Source organism: Stenella coeruleoalba, assembly GCF_951394435.1.
Source record: "Stenella coeruleoalba genome assembly, contig: scaffold_110, whole genome shotgun sequence".
Taxonomy (NCBI): Eukaryota; Metazoa; Chordata; class Mammalia; order Artiodactyla; family Delphinidae; genus Stenella; species Stenella coeruleoalba.
Window position 1 is genome coordinate 587,990 of NW_027646319.1, and position 22,974 is coordinate 610,963.

Here is a 22,974-nt window from a genome sequence, read left to right on the forward strand (position 1 = left end):
ACAGAAAGTGAAAAATGGATAAAGAACTTGTGGTACTTACGTACAATGCAGTATCACTCAGCAATGAAATCTATGTCATCAGGCCCGTAGCATCATAATGAGTGGATTCAGGTACGATGATTCTAACTGAAATAAGTCACACAGAAAAAGAAACATCATAAGATATCACTAATACACGGAATGTAAACTTGGCTACACAGGAACTGCATTCCAAAACAGAACAGGGTCTCAAATTTAGAAAACCAACTTATGCTTGCTTAAGGTGAAAGGTGAGTTGGGGTGCTGCATAAAACCAGAGATTGAAATGAGCACAGATAAAGTTCCTTAAGCCAAATATGGAATAGACAAGAGCTACTCCTTGCTCAACGAAATGGACACAAAACCCCATATTAAACGCCTAAGAATGCACCTGACTAGTAAGTATCTTAAAACCTATGGATTGCTATGTCTCCGAAAGAGAATCAAGCATTTGTACAGGGGCATAAACGCAGCAGTGATAGGATTGGAGAGGTTCGGTGAGCAAATGAAGACCCTTTGAAGTCATATTGCATGGTACCCATTCCACGGGTTTCAACTACCCAGGTTTTAGGTATTCTTCCTTCAGCTAAAACATGCATGTGGAACCCAAGTATGATCAACCATGTGAACGAGAGACGTGTTCAAATATGTCTCAGTTTTCCTCCCCTGGTACTCGGGTGCAACATTCCAGACGCTTTACTAACACTCTCCCCACTTGGAGAGTCAGCGCCTTTAACCTCCTGTTTGGCCCAGTTTGCAATTTCTGCGGAAGATGAACAGAAATAGCGAGAACCAATGAGAGATTAGCTGGAGGTGTCTGGACGGGCAAATTTAACTCTCATTTCCCACCAGGAAGAGGAAATAACCAAAGGCTCAGCGTGCCGGGCCGGAACCAGATTAGGGCCTGAAGCCATCCTGTGGTGTTGTGGCCAGGTCACAAGAAAGCGAGTTGAAGAAAGGAGCTCTGGGGCACTGCAATTCAGAAAACTGCAGAGTTATAAATGACAGCTATCGTCCAAAAATAGACTGAAGTAAGGCTGCCAAGAGGACTTGAAAGCGGGGCAGAATTGCAGGAAACCGATTTCAGGAGGTAGACTGGAATTGCATTGAAAGCATAGGAAAAGAGGCAGAACGTCCACAATGATGCACTTGGCCAAAAAGGGCGTATGCGTTTTTTCCTGAATATATTCAGGAAAAAACGCATACGCCCTTTTTGGCCAACCAAGCAAGCTTGCAAAGGAAATCTGCACTACAATGAAGTCTCACTTCCACCCGGTCAAAAGGGCCATCTGAAAAAAGTGTAAAATCCATACAGGCACGACAGGCCATGGAGAACTGGGAGCCTTCTTATGCTGATGGGCGGGATGTAAATTGCCAACAGACACTCAGGAGAAGTGTATGGTGTTTCCTGAAACATCTAAAAAACAAAGCAACCGAGCCTAGGGCACTTCCGCTTATGGTCCTATAGCTTAGGGAAATTAAAATCAAAAAGACACAGCCACCCCAAAGTTTGGGACGCCTCCGTTTACAAGAACCTCGTTTACCGTACAAGTTCAATATCACAGAAAGTGAAAAATGGATAAAGAACTTGTGGTACTTACGTACAATGCAGTATCACTCAGCAATGAAATCTATGTCATCAGGCCCGTAGCAGCATAATGAGTGGATTCAGGTATGATGATTCTAACTGAAATAAGTCACAGAGAAAAAGAAACATCATAAGATATCAGTAATACACGGAATGTAAAGTTGGTTACACAGGAACTGCATTCCAAAACAGAACAGGGTCTCAAATTTAGAAAACCAACTTATGCTTGCTTAAGGTGAAAGGTGAGTTGGGGTGCTGCATAAAACCAGAGATTGAAATGAGCACAGATAAAGTTCCTTAAGCCAAATATGGAATAGACAAGAGCTACTCCTTGCTCAACGAAATGGACTCAAAACCCCATATTAAACGCCTAAGAATGTACCTGACTAGTAAGTATCTTAAAACCTATGTATTGCTATGTCTCCAAAAGAGAATCAAGCATGTGTACAGGGGCATAAACGCAGCAGTGATAGGATTGGAGAGGTTCGGTGAGCAAATGAAGACCCTTTGAAGTCATATTGCATGGTACCCATTACACGGGTCTTAACTCTCCAGGTTTAAGGTATTCTTCCTTCAGCTAAAACATGCATGTGGAACCCAGAGTATGATCAACCATGTGAACGGGAGACGTGTTCAAATATGTCTCAGTTTTCCTCCCCTGGTACTCAGGTGCAACATTCCAGACGCTTTACTAACACTCTCCCCACTTGGAGAGTCAGTCCCTTTAACCTCCTGTTTGGCCCAGTTTGCAATTTCTGCGGAAGATGAACAGGAATAGCGAGAACCAATGAGAGACTAGCTGGAGGTGTCTGGACGGGCAAATTTAACTCTCATTTCCCACCAGGAAGAGGAATTAACCAAAGGCTCAGCGTGCCGTGCCGGAACCAGATTAGGGCCTGAAGCCATCCTGCGGTGTTGCGGCCAGGTCACAAGAATGCAAGTTGAAGAAAGGAGCTCAGGGGCACTGTAATTCACAAACCTGCAGAGTTATAAATGACAGCTATCGTCCAAAAATAGACTGAAGTATGGCTGCCAAGAGGACTTGAAAGCGGGGCAGAATTGCAGGAAACCGATTTCAGGAGGTAGACTGGAATTGCATTGAAAGCATAGGAAAAGAGGCAGAACGTCCACAATGATGCACTTGGCCAAAAAGGGCGTATGTGTTGTTTCCTGAATATATTCAGGAAAAAACGCATACGCCCTTTTTGGCCAACCAAGCAAGCTTGCAAAGGAAATCTGCACTACAATGAAGTCTCACTTCCCCCCGGTCAAAAGGGCCATCTGAAAAAAGTGTAAAATCCAGAAAGGCAGGACAGGCCATGGAGAACTGGGAGCCTTGTTATGCTGATGGGCGGGATGTAAATTGCCAACAACCACTCGGGAGAAGTGTATGGTGTTTCCTGAAACATCTAAAAAACAAAGCAACAGAGCCTAGAGCACTTCCACTTATGGTCCTATAGCTTAGGGAAATTAAAATCAAAAAGACACAGCCACCCCAAAGTTTGGAACGGCTCTGTTTACAAGAACCTCGTTTACAGTACAAGTTCAACATCGCAGAAAGTGAAAAATGGATAAAGAAGTTGTGGTATTTACTTACAAAGCAATATCACTCAGCAATGAAATCTGTGTCATCAGGCCCTTAGCAGCACAATGAGTGGATTCAGGTATGATGATTCTAACTGAAATAAGTCACAGAGAAAAAGAAACATCATAAGATATCAGTAATACACGGAATGTAAACTTGGCTACACAGGAACTGAATTACAGAACAGAACAGGGTCTCAAATTTAGAAAACCAACTTATGCTTGCTTAAGGGGAAAGGTGAGTTGGGGTGCTGCATAAAACCAGAGATTGAAATGAGCACAGATAAAGTTCCTTAAGCCAAATATGGAATAGACAAGAGCTACTCCTTGCTCAACGAAATGGACTCAAAACCTCATATTAAACGCCTAAGAATGTACCTGACTAGTAAGTATCTTAAAACCTATGGATTGCTATGTCTCCAAAAGAGAATCAAGCGTGTGTACAGGGGCATAAACGCAGCAGTGATAGGATTGGAGAGGTTCGGTGAGCAAATGAAGACCCTTTGAAGTCATATTGCATGGTACCCATTCCACGGGTCTCAACTCTCCAGGTTTAAGGTATTCTTCCTTCAGCTAAAACATGCATGTGGAACCCAGAGTATGATCAACCATGTGAACGGGAGACGTGTTCAAATATGTCTCAGTTTTCCTCCCCTGGTACTCGGGTGCAACATTCCAGACGCGTTACTAACACTCTCCCGACTTGGAGAGTCAGTCCCTTTAACCTCCTGTTTGGCACAGTTTGCAATTTCTGCAGAAGATGAACAGGAATAGCGAGAACCAATGAGAGGCTAGCTGGAGGTGTCTGGACGGGCAAATTTAACTCTCATTTCCCACCAGGAAGAGGAATTAACCAAAGGCTCAGCATGCCGGGCCGGAACCAGATTAGGGCCTGAAGCCATCCTGCGGTGTTGCGGCCAGGTCACAAGAAAGCAAGTTGAAGAAAGGAGCTCAGGGGCACTGTAATTCACAAACCTGCAGAGTTATAAATGACAGCTATCGTCCAAAAATAGACTGAAGTAAGGCTGCCAAGAGGACTTGAAAGCGGGGCAGAATTGCAGGAAACCGATTTCAGGAGGTAGACTGGAATTGCATTGAAAGCATAGGAAAAGAGGCAGAACGTCCACAATGATGCACTTGGCCAAAAAGGGCGTATGCGTTTTTTCCTGAATATATTCAGGAAAAAACGCATACGCCCTTTTTGGCCAACCAAGCAAGCTTGCAAAGGAAATCTGCACTACAATGAAGTCTCACTTCCCCCCGGTCAAAAGGGCCATCTGAAAAAAGTGTAAAATCCAGAAAGGCAGGACAGGCCATGGAGAACTGGGAGCCTTGTTATGCTGATGGGCGGGATGTCAATTGCCAACAGACACTCGGGAGAAGTGTATGGTGTTTCCTGAAACATCTAAAAAACAAAGCAACAGAGCCTAGGGCACTTCCACTTATGGTCCTATAGCTTAGGGAAATTAAAATCAAAAAGACACAGCCACCCTAAAGTTTGGAACGGCCCTGTTTACAAGAACCTCGTTTACAGTACAAGTTCAACATCGCAGAAAGTGAAAAATGGATAAAAAAGTTGTGGTATTTACTTACAAAGCAATATAACTCAGCAATGAAATCTGTGTCACAAGGCCCTTAGCAGCACAATGAGTGGATTCAGGTATGATGATTCTAACTGAAATAAGTCACACAGAAAAAGAAACATCATAAGATATCAGTAATACACGGAATGTAAACTTGGCTACACAGGAACTGAATTACAGTGCAGAACAGGGTCTCAAATTTGGAAAACCAACTTATGCTTGCTTAAGGGGAAAGGTGAGTTGGGGTGCTGCATAAAACCAGAGATTGAAATGAGCACAGATAAAGTTCCTTAAGCCAAATATGGAATAGACAAGAGCTACTCCTTGCTCAACGAAATGGACTCAACACCGCATATTAAACGCCTAAGAATGTACCTGACTAGTAAGTATCTTAAAACCTATGGATTGCTATGTCTCCGAAAGAGAATCAAGCATGTGTACAGGGGCATAAACGCAGCAGTGATAGGATTGGAGAGGTTCGGTGAGCAAATGAAGACCCTTTGAAGTCATATTGCATGGTACCCATTCCACGGGTCTTAACTCTCCAGGTTTAAGGTATTCTTCCTTCAGCTAAAACATGCATGTGGAACCCAAGTATGATCAACCATGTGAACGGGAGACGTGTTCAAATATGTCTCAGTTTTCCTCCCCTGGTACTCGGGTGCAACATTCCAGACGCTTTACTAACACTCTCCCCACTTGGAGAGTCAGTCCCTTTAACCTCCTGTTTGGCCCAGTTTGCAATTTCTGTGGAAGATGAACAGGAATAGCGAGAACCAATGAGAGACTAGCTGGAGGTGTCTGGACGGGCAAATTTAACTCTCATTTCCCACCAGGAAGAGGAAATAACCAAAGGCTCAGCGTGCCGTGCCGGAACCAGATTAGGGCCTGAAGCCATCCTGCGGTGTTGCGGCCAGGTCACAAGAAAGCGAGTTGAAGAAAGGAGCTCAGGGGCACTGTAATTCACAAACCAGCAGAGTTATAAATGACAGCTATCGTCCAAAAATAGACGGAAGTAAGGCTGCCAAGAGGACTTGAAAGCGGGGCAGAATTGCAGGAAACCGATTTCAGGAGGTAGACTGGAATTGCATTGAAAGCATAGGAAAAGAGGCAGAACGTCCACAATGATGCACTTGGCCAAAAACGGCGTATGCGTTTTTTCCTGAATATATTCAGGAAAAAACGCATACGCCCTTTTTGGCCAACCAAGCAAGCTTGCAAAGGAAATCTGCACTACAATGAAGTCTCACTTCCCCCCGGTCAAAAGGGCCATCTGAAAAAAGTGTAAAATCCAGAAAGGCAGGACAGGCCATGGAGAACTGGGAGCCTTGTTATGCTGGTGGGTGGGATGTAAATTGCCAACAACCACTCGGGAGAAGTGTATGGTGTTTCCTGAAACATCTAAAAAACAAAGCAACAGAACCTAGGGCACTTCCACTTATGGTCCTATAGCTTAGGGAAATTAAAATCAAAAAGACACAGCCACTCCAAAGTTTGGAACGGCTCTGTTTACAAGAACCTCGTTTACAGTACAAGTTCAACATCGCAGAAAGTGAAAAATGGATAAAGAAGTTGTGGTATTTACTTACAAAGCAATATCACTCAGCAATGAAATCTGTGTCACAAGGCCCTTAGCAGCACAATGAGTGGATTCAGGTATGATGATTCTAACTGAAATAAGTCACACAGAAAAAGAAACATCATAAGATATCACTAATACACGGAATGTAAACTTGGCTACACAGGAACTGCATTCCAAAACAGAACAGGGTCTCAAATTTAGAAAACCAACTTATGCTTGCTTAAGGGGAAAGGTGAGTTGGGGTGCTGCATAAAACCAGAGATTGAAATGAGCACAGATAAAGTTCCTTAAGCCAAATATGGAATAGACAAGAGCTACTCCTTGCTCAACGAAATGGACCCAAAACCCCATATTAAACGCCTAAGAATGTACCTGTCTAGTAAGTATCTTAAAACCTATGGATTTCTATGTCTCCAAAAGAGAATCAAGCGTGTGTACAGGGGCATAAACGCAGCAGTGATAGGATTGGAGAGGTTCGGTGAGCAAATGAAGACCCTTTGAAGTCATATTGCATGGTACCCATTACACGGGTCTCAACTCTCCAGGTTTAAGGTATTCTTCCTTCAGCTAAAACATGCATGTGGAACCCAGAGTATGATCAACCATGTGAACGGGAGACGTGTTCAAATATGTCTCAGTTTTCCTCCCCTGGTACTCGGGTGCAACATTCCAGACGCTTTACTAACACTCTCCCGACTTGGAGAGTCAGCACCTTTAACTTCCTGTTTGGCCCAGTTTGCAATTTCTGCAGAAGATGAACAGGAATAGCGAGAACCAATGAGAGGCTAGCTGGAGGTGTCTGGACGGGCAAATTTAACTCTCATTTCCCACCAGGAAGAGGAATTAACCAAAGGCTCAGCGTGCCGTGCCAGAACCAGATTAGGGCCTGAAGCCATCCTGCGGTGTTGCGGCCAGGTCACAAGAAAGCGAGGTGAAGAAAGGAGCTCAGGGGCACTGTAATTCACAAACCTGCAGAGTTATAAATGACAGCTATCGTCCAAAAATAGACTGAAGTAAGGCTGCCAAGAGGACTTGAAAGCGGGGCAGAATTGCAGGAAACCGATTTCAGGAGGTAGACTGGAATTGCATTGAAAGCATAGGAAAAGAGGCAGAACGTCCACAATGATGCACTTGGCCAAAAAGGGCGTATGCGTTTTTTCCTGAATATATTCAGGAAAAAACGCATACGCCCTTTTTGGCCAACCAAGCAAGCTTGCAAATGAAATCTGCACTACAATGAAGTCTCACTTCCCCCCGGTCAAAAGGGCCATCTGAAAAAAGTGTAAAATCCAGAAAGGCAGGACAGGCCATGGAGAACTGGGAGCCTTGTTATGCTGATGGGCGGGATGTAAATTGCCAAGAACCACTTGGGAGAAGTGTATGGTGTTTCCTGAAACAACTAAAAAACAAAGCAACAGAACCTAGGGCACTTCCACTTATGGTCCTATAGCTTAGGGAAATTAAAATGAAAAAGACACAGCCACCCCAAAGTTTGGAACGGCTCTGTTTACAAGAACCTCGTTTACAGTACAAGTTCAACATCGCAGAAAGTGAAAAATGGATAAAGAAGTTGTGGTATTTACTTACAAAGCAATATCACTCAGCAATGAAATCTGTGTCATCAGGCCCTTAGCAGCACAATGAGTGGATTCAGGTATGATGATTCTAACTGAAATAAGTCACACAGAAAAAGAAACATCATAAGATATCACTAATACACGGAATGTAAACTTGGCTACACAGGAACTGCATTCCAAAACAGAACAGGGTCTCAAATTTAGAAAACCAACTTATGCTTGCTTAAGGGTAAAGGTGAGTTGGGGTGCTGCATAAAACCAGAGATTGAAATGAGCACAGATAAAGTTCCTTAAGCCAAATATGGAATAGACAAGAGCTACTCCTTGCTCAACGAAATGGACTCAAAACCCCATATTAAACGCCTAAGAATGTACCTGACTAGTAAGTATCTTAAAACCTATGGATTGCTATGTCTCCAAAAGAGAATTAAGCGTGTGTACAGGGGCATAAACGCAGCAGTGATAGGATTGGAGAGGTTCGGTGAGCAAATGAAGACCCTTTGAAGTCATATTGCATGGTACCCATTGCACGGGTCTCAACTCTCCAGGTTTAAGGTATTCTTCCTTCAGCTAAAACATGCATGTGGAACCCAGAGTATGATCAACCATGTGAACGGGAGACGTGTTCAAATATGTCTCAGTTTTCCTCCCCTGGTACTCGGGTGCAACATTCCAGACGCTTTACTAACACTCTCCCCACTTGGAGACTCAGTCCCTTTAACCTCCTGTTTGGCCCAGTTTGCAATTTCTGCGGAAGATGAACAGGAATAGCGAGAACCAATGAGAGGCTAGCTGGAGGTGTCTGGATGGGCAAATTTAACTCTCATTTCCCACCAGGAAGAGGAATTAACCAAAGGCTCAGCATGCCGGGCCGGAACCAGATTAGGGCCTGAAGCCATCCTGCGGTGTTGCGGCCAGCTCAAAAGAAAGCGAGTTGAAGAAAGGAGCTCAGGGGCACTGTAATTCACAAACCTGCAGAGTTATAAATGACAGCTATCGTCCAAAAATAGACTGAAGTAAGGCTGCCAAGAGGACTTGAAAGCGGGGCAGAATTGCAGGAAACCGATTTCAGGAGGTAGACTGGAATTGCATTGAAAGCATAGGAAAAGAGGCAGAACGTCCACAATGATGCACTTGGCCAAAAAGGGCGTATGCGTTTGTTCCTGAATATATTCAGGAAAAAACGCATACGCCCTTTTTGGCCAACCAAGCAAGCTTGCAAAGGAAATCTGCACTACAATGAAGTCTCACTTCCCCCCGGTCAAAAGGGCCATCTGAAAAAAGTGTAAAATCCAGAAAGGCAGGACAGGCCATGGAGAACTGGGAGCCTTGTTATGCTGATGGGCGGGATGTAAATTGCCAACAACCACTCGGGAGAAGTGTATGGTGTTTCCTGAAACATCTAAAAAACAAAGCAACAGAACCTAGGGCACTTCCACTTATGGTCCTATAGCTTAGGGAAATTAAAATCAAAAAGACACAGCCACCCCAAAGTTTGGAACGGCTCTGTTTACAAGAACCTCGTTTACAGTACAAGTTCAACATCGCAGAAAGTGAAAAATGGATAAAGAACTTGTGGTATTTACTTACAATGCAGTATCACTCAGCAATGAAATCTGTGTCATCAGGCCCTTAGCAGCACAATGAGTGGATTCAGGTATGATGATTCTAACTGAAATAAGTCACACAGAAAAAGAAACATCATAAGATATCAGTAATACACGGAATGTAAACTTGGCTACACAGGAACTGAATTACAGAACAGAACAGGGTCTCAAATTTAGAAAACCAACTTATGCTTGCTTAAGGGTAAAGGTGAGTTGGGGTGCTGCATAAAACCAGAGATTGAAATGAGCACAGATAAAGTTCCTTAAGCCAAATATGGAATAGACAAGAGCTACTCATTGCTCAACGAAATGGACTCAACACCGCATATTAAACGCCTAAGAATGTACCTGACTTGTAAGTATCTTAAAACCTATGAATTGCTATGTCTCCGAAAGAGAATCAAGCATGTGTACAGGGGCATAAACGCAGCAGTGATAGGATTGGAGAGGTTCGGTGAGCAAATGAAGACCCTTTGAAGTCATATTGCATGGTACCCATTCCACGGGTTTCAACTACCCAGGTTTTAGGTATTCTTCCTTCAGCTAAAACATGCATGTGGAACCCAAGTATGATCAACCATGTGAACGGGAGACGTGTTCAAATATGTCTCAGTTTTCCTCCCCTGGTACTCGGGTGCAACATTCCAGACGCTTTACTAACACTCTCCCCACTTGGAGAGTCAGCGCCTTTAACCTCCTGTTTGGCCCAGTTTGCAATTTCTGCGGAAGATGAACAGGAATAGCGAGAACCAATGAGAGGCTAGCTGGAGGTGTCTGGACGGGCAAATTTAACTCTCATTTCCCACCAGGAAGAGGAAATAACCAAAGGCTCAGTGTGCCGTGCCGGAACCAGATTAGGGCCTGAAGCCATCCTGCGGTGTTGCGGCCAGCTCACAAGAAAGCGAGTTGAAGAAAGGAGCTCAGGGGCACTGTAATTCACAAACCTGCAGAGTTATAAATGACAGCTATCGTCCAAAAATAGACTGAAGTAAGGCTGCCAAGAGGACTTGAAAGCGGGGCAGAATTGCAGGAAACCGATTTCAGGAGGTAGACTGGAATTGCATTGAAAGCATAGGAAAAGAGGCAGAACGTCCACAATGATGCACTTGGCCAAAAAGGGCGTATGCGTTTTTTCCTGAATATATTCAGGAAAAAACGCATACGCCCTTTTTGGCCAACCAAGCAAGCTTGCAAAGGAAATCTGCACTACAATGAAGTCTCACTTCCCCCCGGTCAAAAGGGCCATCTGAAAAAAGTGTAAAATCCAGAAAGGCAGGACAGGCCATGGAGAACTGGGAGCCTTGTTATGCTGAAGGGCGGGATGTAAATTGCCAACAACCACTCCGGAGAAGTGTATGGTGTTTCCTGAAACATCTAAAAAACAAAGCAACAGAGCCTAGGGCACTTCCACTTATGGTCCTATAGCTTAGGGAATTTAAAATCAAAAAGACACAGCCACCCCAAAGTTTCGAACGGCTCTGTTTACAAGAACCTCGTTTACAGTACAAGTTCAACATCGCAGAAAGTGAAAAATGGATAAAAAAGTTGTGGTATTTACTTACAAAGCAATATCACTCAGCAATGAAATCTGTGTCATCAGGCCCTTAGCAGCACAATGAGTGGATTCAGGTATGATGATTCTAACTGAAATAAGTCACACAGAAAAAGAAACATCATAAGATATCAGTAATACACGGAATGTAAACTTGGCTACACAGGAACTGAATTACAGAACAGAACAGGGTCTCAAATTTAGAAAACCAACTTATGCTTGCTTAAGGGGAAAGGTGAGTTGGGGTGCTGCATAAAACCAGAGATTGAAATGAGCACAGATAAAGTTCCTTAAGCCAAATATGGAATAGACAAGAGCTACTCCTTGCTCAACGAAATGGACTCAACACCGCATATTAAACGCCTAAGAATGTACCTGACTAGTAAGTATCTTAAAACCTATGGATTGCTATGTCTCCGAAAGAAAATCAAGCATGTGTACAGGGGCATAAACGCAGCAGTGATAGGATTGGAGAGGTTCAGTGAGCAAATGAAGACCCCTTGAAGTCATATTGCATGGTACCCATTCCACGGGTTTCAAATACCCAGGTTTAAGGTATTCTTCCTTCAGCTAAAACATGCATGTGGAACACAAGTATGATCAACCATGTGAACGGGAGACGTGTTCAAATAAGTCTCAGTTTTCCTCCCCTCGTACTCGGGTGCAACATTCCAGATGCTTTACTAACACTCTCCCCACTTGGAGAGTCAGCGCCTTTAAACTCCTGTTTGGCCCAGTTTGCAATTTCTGCGGAAGATGAACAGGAATAGCGAGAACCAATGAGAGGCTAGCTGGAGGTGTCTGGACGGGCAAATTTAACTCTCATTTCCCACCAGGAAGAGGAAATAACCAAAGGCTCAGCGTGCCGTACCGGAACCAGATTAGGGCCTGAAGCCATCCTGCGGTGTTGCGGCCAGGTCACAAGAAAGCGAGTTGAAGAAAGGAGCTCAGGGGCAGTGTAATTCACAAACCTGCAGAGTTATAAATGACAGCTATCGTCCAAAAATAGACTGAAGTAAGGCTGCCAAGAGGACTTGAAAGCGGGGCAGAATTGCAGGAAACCGATTTCAGGAGGTAGACTGGAATTGCATTGAAAGCATAGGAAAAGAGGACGAACGTCCACAATGATGCACTTGGCCAAAAAGGGCGTATGCGTTTTTTCCTGAATATATTCAGGAAAAAACGCATACGCCCTTTTTGGCCAACCAAGCAAGCTTGCAAAGGAAATCTGCACTACAATGAAGTCTCACTTCCCCCCGGTCAAAAGGGCCATCTGAAAAAAGTGTAAAATCCAGAAAGGCAGGACAGGCCATGGAGAACTGGGAGCCTTGTTATGCTGATGGGCGGGATGTAAATTGCCAACAACCACTCGGGAGAAGTGTATGGTGTTTCCTGAAACATCTAAAAAACAAAGCAACAGAGCCTAGGGCACTTCCACTTATGGTCCTATAGCTTAGGGAAATTAAAATCAAAAAGACACAGCCACCCCAAAGTTTGGAACGGCTCTGTTTACAAGAACCTTGTTTACAGTACAAGTTCAACATCGCAGAAAGTGAAAAATGGATAAAGAACTTGTGGTACTTACGTACAATGCAGTATCACTCAGCAATGAAATCTATGTCATCAGGCCCATAGCAGCATAATGAGTGGATTCAGGTACGATGATTCTAACTGAAATAAGTCACACAGAAAAAGAAACATCATAAGATATCACTAATACACGGAATGTAAACTTGGCTACACAGGAACTGCATTCCAAAACAGAACAGGGTCTCAAATTTAGAAAACCAACTTATGCTTGCTTAAGGGGAAAGGTGAGTTGGGGTGCTGCATAAAACCAGAGATTGAAATGAGCACAGATAAAGTTCCTTAAGCCAAATATGGAATAGACAAGAGCTACTCCTTGCTCAACGAAATGGACTCAACACCGCATATTAAACGCCTAAGAATGTACCTGACTAGTAAGTATCTTAAAACCTATGGATTGCTATGTCTCCGAAAGAGAATCAAGCGTGTGTACAGGGGCATAAACGCAGCAGTGATAGGAATGGAGAGGTTCGGTGAGCAAATGAAGACCCTTTGAAGTCATATTGCATGGTACCCATTCCACGGGTTTCAACTACCCAGGTTTTAGGTATTCTTCCTTCAGCTAAAACATGCATGTGGAACCCAAGTATGATCAACCATGTGAACGGGAGACGTGTTCAAATATGTCTCAGTTTTCCTCCCCTGGTACTCGGGTGCAACATTCCAGACGCTTTACTAACACTCTCCCCACTTGGAGAGTCAGCGCCTTTAACCTCCTGTTTGGCCCACTTTGCAATTTCTGCGGAAGATGAACAGGAATAGCGAGAACCAATGAGAGGCTAGCTGGAGGTGTCTGGACGGGCAAATTTAACTCTCATTTCCCACCAGGAAGAGGAAATAACCAAAGGCTCAGCGTGCCGTGCCGGAACCAGATTAGGGCTTGAAGCCATCCTGTGGTGTTGCGGCCAGGTCACAAGAAAGTGAGTTGAAGAAAGGAGCTCAGGGGCACTGTAATTCACAAACCTGCAGAGTTATAAATGACAGCTATCGTCCAAAAATAGACTGAAGTAAGGCTGCCAAGAGGACTTGAAAGCGGGGCAGAATTGCAGGAAACCGATTTCAGGAGGTAGACTGGAATTGCATTGAAAGCATAGGAAAAGAGGAAGAACGTCCACAATGATGCACTTGGCCAATAAGGGCGTATGCGTTTTTTCCTGAATATATTCAGGAAAAAACGCATACGCCCTTTTTGGCCAACCAAGCAAGCTTGCAAGGAAATCTGCACTACAATGAAGGCTCACTTCCCCCCGGTCAAAAGGGCCATCTGAAAAAAGTGTAAAATCCAGAAAGGCAGGACAGGCCATGGAGAACTGGGAACCTTGTTATGCTGAAGGGTGGGATGTAAATTGCCAACAAACACTCGGGAGAAGTGTATGGTGTTTCCTGAAACATCTAAAAAACAAAGCAACAGAGCCTAGGGCACTTCCACTTATGGTCCTATAGCTTAGGGAATTTAAAATCAAAAAGACACAGCCACCCCAAAGTTTCAAACGGCTCTGTTTACAAGAACCTTGTTTACAGTACAAGTTCAACATCGCAGAAAGTGAAAAATGGATAAAAAAGTTGTGGTATTTACTTACAAAGCAATATCACTCAGCAATGAAATCTGTGTCATCAGGCCCTTAGCAGCACAATGAGTGGATTCAGGTATGATGATTCTAACTGAAATAAGTCACACAGAAAAACAAACATCATAAGATATCAGTAATACACGGAATGTAAACTTGGCTACACAGGAACTGAATTACAGAACAGAACAGGGTCTCAAATTTAGAAAACCAACTTATGCGTGCTTAAGGGGAAAGGTGAGTTGGGGTGCTGCATAAAACCAGAGATTGAAATGAGCACAGATAAAGTTCCTTAAGCCAAATATGGAATAGACAAGAGCTACTCCTTGCTCAACGAAATGGACTCAACACCCCATATTAAACGCCTAAGACTGTACATGACTAGTAAGTATCTTAAAACCTATGGATTGCTATGTCTCTGAAAGAGAATCAAGCATGTGTACAGGGGCATAAACACAGCAGTGACAGGATTGGAGAGGTTCGGTGAGCAAATGAAGACCCTTTGAAGTCATATTGCATGGTACCCATTCCACGGGTTTCAAATACCCAGGTTTAAGGTATTCTTCCTTCATCTAAAACATGCATGTGGAACCCAAGTATGATCAACCATGTGAACGGGAGACGTGTTCAAATATGTCTCAGTTTTCCTCCCCTGGTACTCGGGTGCAACATTCCAGACGCTTTACTAACACTCTCCCCACTTGGAGAGTCAGCGCCTTTAACCTCCTGTTTGGCCCAGTTTGCAATTTCTGCGGAAGATGAACAGGAATAGCGAGAACCAATGAGAGACTAGCTGGAGGTGTCTGGACGGGCAAATTTAACTCTCATTTCCCACCAGGAAGAGGAAATAACCAAAGGCTCAGCGTGCCGTGCCGGAACCAGATTAGGGCCTGAAGACATCCTGCGGTGTTGCGGCCAGGTCACAAGAAAGCGAGTTGAAGAAACCAGCTCAGGGGCACTGTAATTCACAAACCTGCAGAGTTATAAATGACAGCTATCGTCCAAAAATAGACTGAAGTAAGGCTGCCAAGAGGACTTGAAAGCGGGGCAGAATTGCAGGAAACCGATTTCAGGAGGTAGACTGGAATTGCATTGAAAGCATAGGAAAAGAGGCAGAACGTCCACAATGATGCACTTGGCCAAAAAGGGCGTATGCGTTTTTTCCTGAATATATTCAGGAAAAAACGCATACGCCCTTTTTGGCCAACCAAGCAAGCTTGCAAAGGAAATCTGCACTACAATGATCTCACTTCCCCCCGGTCAAAAGGGCCATCTGAAAAAAGTGTAAAATCCAGAAAGGCAGGACAGGCCATGGAGAACTGGGAACCTTGTTATGCTGAAGGGTGGGATGTAAATTGCCAACAACCACTCGGGAGAAGTGTATGGTGTTTCCTGAAACATCTAAAAAACAAAGCAACAGAGCCTAGGGCACTTCCACTTATGGTCCTATAGCTTAGGGAATTTAAAATCAAAAAGAGACAGCCACCCCAAAGTTTCGAACGGCTCTGTTTACAAGAACCTCGTTTACAGTACAAGTTCAACATCGCAGAAAGTGAAAAATGGATAAAAAAGTTGTGGTATTTACTTACAAAGCAATATCACTCAGCAATGAAATCTGTGTCATCAGGCCCTTAGCAGCACAATGAGTGGATTCAGGTATGATGATTCTAACTGAAATAAGTCACACAGAAAAAGAAACATCATAAGATATCAGTAATACACGGAATGTAAACTTGGCTACACAGGAACTGAATTACAGAACAGAACAGGGTCTCAAATTTAGAAAACCAACTTATGCTTGCTTAAGGGGAAAGGTGAGTTGGGGTGCTGCATAAAACCAGAGATTGAAATGAGCACAGATAAAGTTCCTTAAGCCAAATATGGAATAGACAAGAGCTACTCCTTGCTCAACGAAATGGACTCAACACCGCATATTAAACGCCTAAGAATGTACCTGACTAGTAAGTATCTTAAAACCTATGGATTGCTATGTCTCCGAAAGAAAATCAAGCATGTGTACAGGGGCATAAACGCAGCAGTGATAGGATTGGAGAGGTTCAGTGAGCAAATGAAGACCCTTTGAAGTCATATTGCATGGGACCCATTCCACGGGTTTCAAATACCCAGGTTTAAGGTATTCTTCCTTCAGCTAAAACATGCATGTGGAACCCAAGTATGATCAACCATATGAACGGGAGACGTGTTCAAATATGTCTCAGTTTTCCTCCCCTGGTACTCGGGTGCAACATTCCAGATGCTTTACTAACACTCTCCCCACTTGGAGAGTCAGCGCCTTTAACCTCCTGTTTGGCCCAGTTTGCAATTTCTGCGGAAGATGAACAGGAATAGCGAGAACCAATGAGAGGCTAGCTGGAGGTGTCTGGACGGGCAAATTTAACTCTCATTTCCCACCAGGAAGAGGAAATAACCAAAGGCTCAGCTTGCCGTACCGGAACCAGATTAGGGCCTGAAGCCATCCTGCGGTGTTGCGGCCAGCTCACAAGAAAGCGAGTTGAAGAAAGGAGCTCAGGGGCACTGTAATTCACAAACCTGCAGAGTTATAAATGACAGCTATCGTCCAAAAATAGACTGAAGTAAGGCTGCCAAGAGGACTTGAAAGCGGGGCAGAATTGCAGGAAACCGATTTCAGGAGGTAGACTGGAATTGCATTGAAAGCATAGGAAAAGAGGACGAACGTCCACAATGATGCACTTGGCCAAAAAGGGCGTATGCGTTTTTTCCTGAATATATTCAGGAAAAAACGCATACGCCGTTTTTGGCCAACCAAGCAAGCTTGCAAAGGAAATCTGCACTACAATGAAGTCTCACTTCCCCCCGGTCAAAAGGGCCATCTGAAAAAAGTGTAAAATCCAGAAAGGCAGGACAGGCCATGGAGAACTGGGAACCTTGTTATGCTGAAGGGTGGGATGTAAATTGCCAACAAACACTCGGGAGAAGTGTATGGTGTTTCCTGAAACATCTAAAAAACAAAGCAACAGAGCCTAGGGCACTTCCACTTATGGTCCTATAGCTTAGGGAATTTAAAATCAAAAAGACACAGCCACCCCAAAGTTTCAAACGGCTCTGTTTACAAGAACCTCGTTTACAGTACAAGTTCAACATCGCAGAAAGTGAAAAATGGATAAAAAAGTTGTGGTATTTACTTACAAAGCAATATCACTCAGCAATGAAATCTGTGTCATCAGGCCCTTAGCAGCACAATGAGTGGATTCAGGTATGATGATTCTAACTGAAATAAGTCACACAGAAAAACAAACATCATAAGATATCAGTAATACACGGAATGTAAACTTGGCTACACAGGAACTGAATTACAGACCAGAACAGGGTCTCAAATTTAGAAAACCAACTTATGCTTGCTTAAGGGGAAAGGTGAGTTGGGGTGCTGCATAAAACCAGAGATTGAAATGAGCACAGATAAAGTTCCTTAAGCCAAATATGGAATAGACAAGAGCTACTCCTTGCTCAACGAAATGGACTCAACACCGCATATTAAACGCCTAAGAATGTACCTGACTAGTAAGTATCTTAAAACCTATGGATTGCTATGTCTCCGAAAGAGGATCAAGCATGTGTACAGGGGCATAAACGCAGCAGTGATAGGATTGGAGAGGTTCGGTGAGCAAATGAAGACCCTTTGAAGTCATATTGCATGGTACCCATTCCACGGGTTTCAAATACCCAGGTTTAAGGTATTCTTCCTTCAGCCAAAACATGCATGTGGAACCCAAGTATGATCAACCATGTGAACGGGAGACGTGTTCAAATATGTCTCAGTTTTCCTCCCCTGGTACTCGGGTGCAACATTCCAGACGCTTTACTAACACTCTCCCCACTTGGAGAGTCAGCGCCTTTAACCTCCTGTTTGGCTCAGTTTGCAATTTCTGCTTAAGATGAACAGGAATAGCGAGAACCAATGAGAGACTAGCTGGAGGTGTCTGGACGGGCAAATTTAACTCTCATTTCCCACCAGGAAGAGGAATTAACCAAAGGCTCAGCGTGCCGTGCCGGAACCAGATTAGGGCCTGAAGCCATCATGCGGTGTTGCGGCCAGCTCACAAGAAAGCGAGTTGAAGAAAGGAGCTCAGGGGCACTGTAATTCACAAACCTGCAGAGTTATAAATGACAGCTATCGTCCAAAAATAGACTGAAGTAAGGCTGCCAAGAGGACTTGAAAGCGGGGCAGAATTGCAGGAAACCGATTTCAGGAGGTAGACTGGAATTGCATTGAAAGCATAGGAAAAGAGGCAGAACGTCCACAATGATGCACTTGGCCAAAAAGGGCGTATGCGTTTTTTCCTGAATATATTCAGGAAAAAACGCATACGCCCTTTTTGGCCAACCAAGCAAGCTTGCAAAGAAATCTGCACTACAATGAAGTCTCACTTCCCCCCGGTCAAAAGGGCCATCTGAAAAAAGTGTAAAATCCAGAAAGGCAGGACAGGCCATGGAGAACTGGGAGCCTTGTTATGCTGGTGGGTGGGATGTAAATTGCCAACAACCACTCGGGAGAAGTGTATGGTGTTTCCTGAAACATCTAAAAAACAAAGCAACAGAACCTAGGGCACTTCCACTTATGGTCCTATAGCTTAGGGAAATTAAAATCAAAAAGACACAGCCACCCCAAAGTTTGGAACGGCTCTGTTTACAAGAACCTCGTTTACAGTACAAGTTCAACATCGCAGAAAGTGAAAAATGGATAAAGAACTTGTGGTATTTACTTACAATGCAGTATCACTCAGCAATGAAATCTGTGTCATCAGGCCCTTAGCAGCACAATGAGTGGATTCAGGTATGATGATTCTAACTGAAATAAGTCACACAGAAAAAGAAACATCATAAGATATCAGTAATACACGGAATGTAAACTTGGCTACACAGGAACTGAATTACAGAACAGAACAGGGTCTCAAATTTAGAAAACCAACTTATGCTTGCTTAAGGGGAAAGGTGAGTTGGGGTGCTGCATAAAACCAGAGATTGAAATGAGCACAGATAAAGTTCCTTAAGCCAAATATGGAATAGACAAGAGCTACTCATTGCTCAACGAAATGGACTCAACACCGCATATTAAACGCATAAGAATGTACCTGACTTGTAAGTATCTTAAAACCTATGAATTGCTATGTCTCCGAAAGAGAATCAAGCATGTGTACAGGGGCATAAACGCAGCAGTGATAGGATTGGAGAGGTTCGGTGAGCAAATGAAGACCCTTTGAAGTCATATTGCATGGTACCCATTCCACGGGTTTCAACTACCCAGGTTTAAGGTATTCTTCCTTCAGCTAAAACATGCATGTGGAACCTAGAGTATGATCAACCATGTGATCGGGAGACGTGTTCAAATATGTCTCAGTTTTCGTACCCTGGTACTCGGGTGCAACATTCCAGACGCTTTACTAACACTCTCCCGACTTGGAGAGTCAGTCCCTTTAACCTCCTGTTTGGCCCAGTTTGCAATTTCTGCGGAAGATGAACAGGAATAGCGAGAAACAATGAGAGACTAGCTGGAGGTGTCTGGACGGACAAATTTAACTCTCATTTCCCACCAGGAAGAGGAATTAACCAAAGGCTCAGCGTGCCATGCCGGAACCAGATTAGGGCCTGAAGCCATCCTGCGGTGTTGCGGCCAGCTCACAAGAAAGCGAGTTGAAGAAAGGAGCTCAGGGGCACTGTAATTCACAAACCTGCAGAGTTATAAATGACAGCTATCGTCCAAAAATAGACTGAAGTAAGGCTGCCAAGAGGACTTGAAAGCGGGGCAGAATTGCAGGAAACCGATTTCAGGAGGTAGACTGGAATTGCATTGAATGCGTAGGAAAAGAGGCAGAACGTCCACAATGATGCACTTGGCCAAAAAGGGCGTATGCGTTTTTTCCTGAATATATTCAGGAAAAAACGCATACGCCCTTTTTGGCCAACCAAGCAAGCTTGCAAAGGAAATCTGCACTACAATGAAGTCTCACTTCCCCCCGGTCAAAAGGGCCATCTGAAAAAAGTGTAAAATCCAGAAAGGCAGGACAGGTCATGGAGAACTGGGAGCCTTGTTATGCTGATGGACGGGATGTAAATTGCCAACAACCACTTGGGAGAAGTGTATGGTGTTTCCTGAAACATCTAAAAAACAAAGCAACAGAGCCTAGGGCACTTCCACTTATGGTCCTATAGCTTAGGGAATTTAAAATCAAAAAGACACAGCCACCCCAAAGTTTGGAACGGCTCTGTTTACAAGAACCTCGTTTACAGTACAAGTTCAACATCGCAGAAAGTGAAAAATGGATAAAGAAGTTGTGGTATTTACTTACAAAGCAATATCACTCAGCAATGAAATCTGTGTCATCAGGCCCTTAGCAGCACAATGAGTGGATTCAGGTATGATGATTCTAACTGAAATAAGTCACACAGAAAAAGAAACATCATAAGATATCAGTAATACACGGAATGTAAACTTGGCTACACAGGAACTGAATTACAGAACAGAACAGGGTCTCAAATTTCGAAAACCAACTCATGCTTGCTTAAGGGGAAAGGTGAGTTGGGGTGCTGCATAAAACCAGAGATTGAAATGAGCACAGATAAAGTTCCTTAAGTCAAATATGGAATAGACAAGAGCTACTCCTTGCTCAACGAAATGGACTCAACACCGCATATTAAACGCCTAAGAATGTAGCTGACTAGTAAGTATCTTAAAACCTATGGATTGCTATGTCTCCGAAAGAGAATCAAGCATGTGTACAGGGGCATAAACGCAGCAGTGATAGGATTGGAGAGGTTCGGTGAGCAAATGAAGACCCTTTGAAGTCATATTGCATGGTACCCATTCCACGGGTTTCAACTACCCAGGTTTTAGGTATTCTTCCTTCAGCTAAAACATGCATGTGGAACCCAAGTATGATCAACCATGTGAACGGGAGACGTGTTCAAATATGTCTCAGTTTTCCTCCCCTGGTACTCGGGTGCAACATTCCAGACGCTTTACTAACACTCTCCCCACTTGGAGAGTCAGCGCCTTTAACCTCCTGTTTGGCCCAGTTTGCAATTTCTGCGGAAGATGAACAGGAATAGCGAGAACCAATGAGAGGCTAGCTGGAGGTGTCTGGACGGGCAAATTTAACTCTCATTTCCCACCAGGAAGAGGAAATAACCAAAGGCTCAGTGTGCCATGCCGGAACCAGATTAGGGCCTGAAGCCATCCTGCGGTGTTGCGGCCAGCTCACAAGAAAGCGAGTTGAAGAAAGGAGCTCAGGGGCACTGTAATTCACAAACCTGCAGAGTTATAAATGACAGCTATCGTACAAAAATAGACTGAAGTAAGGCTGCCAAGAGGACTTGAAAGCGGGGCAGAATTGCAGGAAACCGATTTCAGGAGGTAGACTGGAATTGCATTGAAAGCATAGGAAAAGAGGCAGAACGTCCACAATGATGCACTTGGCCAAAAAGGGCGTATGCGTTTTTTCCTGAATATATTCAGGAAAAAACGCATACGCGCTTTTTGGCCAACCAAGCAAGCTTGCAAAGGAAATCTGCACTACAATGAAGTCTCACTTCCCCCCGGTCAAAAGGGCCATCTGAAAAAAGTGTAAAATCCAGAAAGGCAGGACAGGCCATGGAGAACTGGGAGCCTTGTTATGCTGAAGGGCGGGATGTAAATTGCCAACAACCACTCGGGAGAAGTGTATGGTGTTTCCTGAAACATCTAAAAAACAAAACAACAGAGCCTAGGGCACTTCCACTTATGGTCCTATAGCTTAGGGAATTTAAAATCAAAAAGACACAGCCACCCCAAAGTTTCGAACGGCTCTGTTTACAAGAACCTCGTTTACAGTACAAGTTCAACATCGCAGAAAGTGAAAAATGGATAAAAAAGTTGTGGTATTTACTTACAAAGCAATATCACTCAGCAATGAAATCTGTGTCATCAGGCCCTTAGCAGCACAATGAGTGGATTCAGGTATGATGATTCTAACTGAAATAAGTCACACAGAAAAAGAAACATCATAAGATATCAGTAATACACGGAATGTAAACTTGGCTACACAGGAACTGAATTACAGAGCAGAACAGGGTCTCAAATTTAGAAAACCAACTTATGCTTGCTTAAGGGGAAAGGTGAGTTGGGGTGCTGCATAAAACCAGAGATTGAAATGAGCACAGATAAAGTTCCTTAAGCCAAATATGGAATAGACAAGAGCTACTCCTTGCTCAACGAAATGGACTCAACACCGCATATTAAACGCCTAAGAATGTACCTGACTAGTAAGTATCTTAAAACCTATCGATTGCTATGTCTCCGAAAGAAAATCAAGCATGTGTACAGGGGCATAAACGCAGCAGTGATAGGATTGGAGAGGTTCAGTGAGCAAATGAAGACCCTTTGAAGTCATATTGCATGGTACCCATTCCACGGGTTTCAAATACCCAGGTTTAAGGTATTCTTCCTTCAGCTAAAACATGCATGTGGAACCCAAGTATGATCAACCATGTGAACGGGAGACGTGTTCAAATATGTCTCAGTTTTCCTCCCCTGGTACTCGGGTGCAACATTCCAGACGCTTTACTAACACTCTCCCCACTTGGAGAGTCAGCGCCTTTAACCTCCTGTTTGGCCCAGTTTGCAATTTCTGCGGAAGATGAACAGGAATAGCGAGAACCAATGAGAGGCTAGCTGGAGGTGTCTGGACGGGCAAATTTAACTCTCATTTCCCAC

The 22,974-nt window shown here is 43.8% G+C and overlaps 1 long non-coding RNA gene across 1 annotated transcript in view; it reads right to left on the minus strand.

The window, feature by feature from the left end:
- Positions 1–1,659: 1,659 nt before the first annotated feature.
- Positions 1,660–22,974, minus strand: part of LOC307181172 — a 210,802-nt gene continuing 189,487 nt past the window's right edge. The window contains exon 3 of the long non-coding RNA XR_013826064.1: positions 1,660–1,701. This is a non-coding gene — a long non-coding RNA (uncharacterized lncRNA). The remainder of the gene's footprint in view (positions 1,702–22,974) is intronic.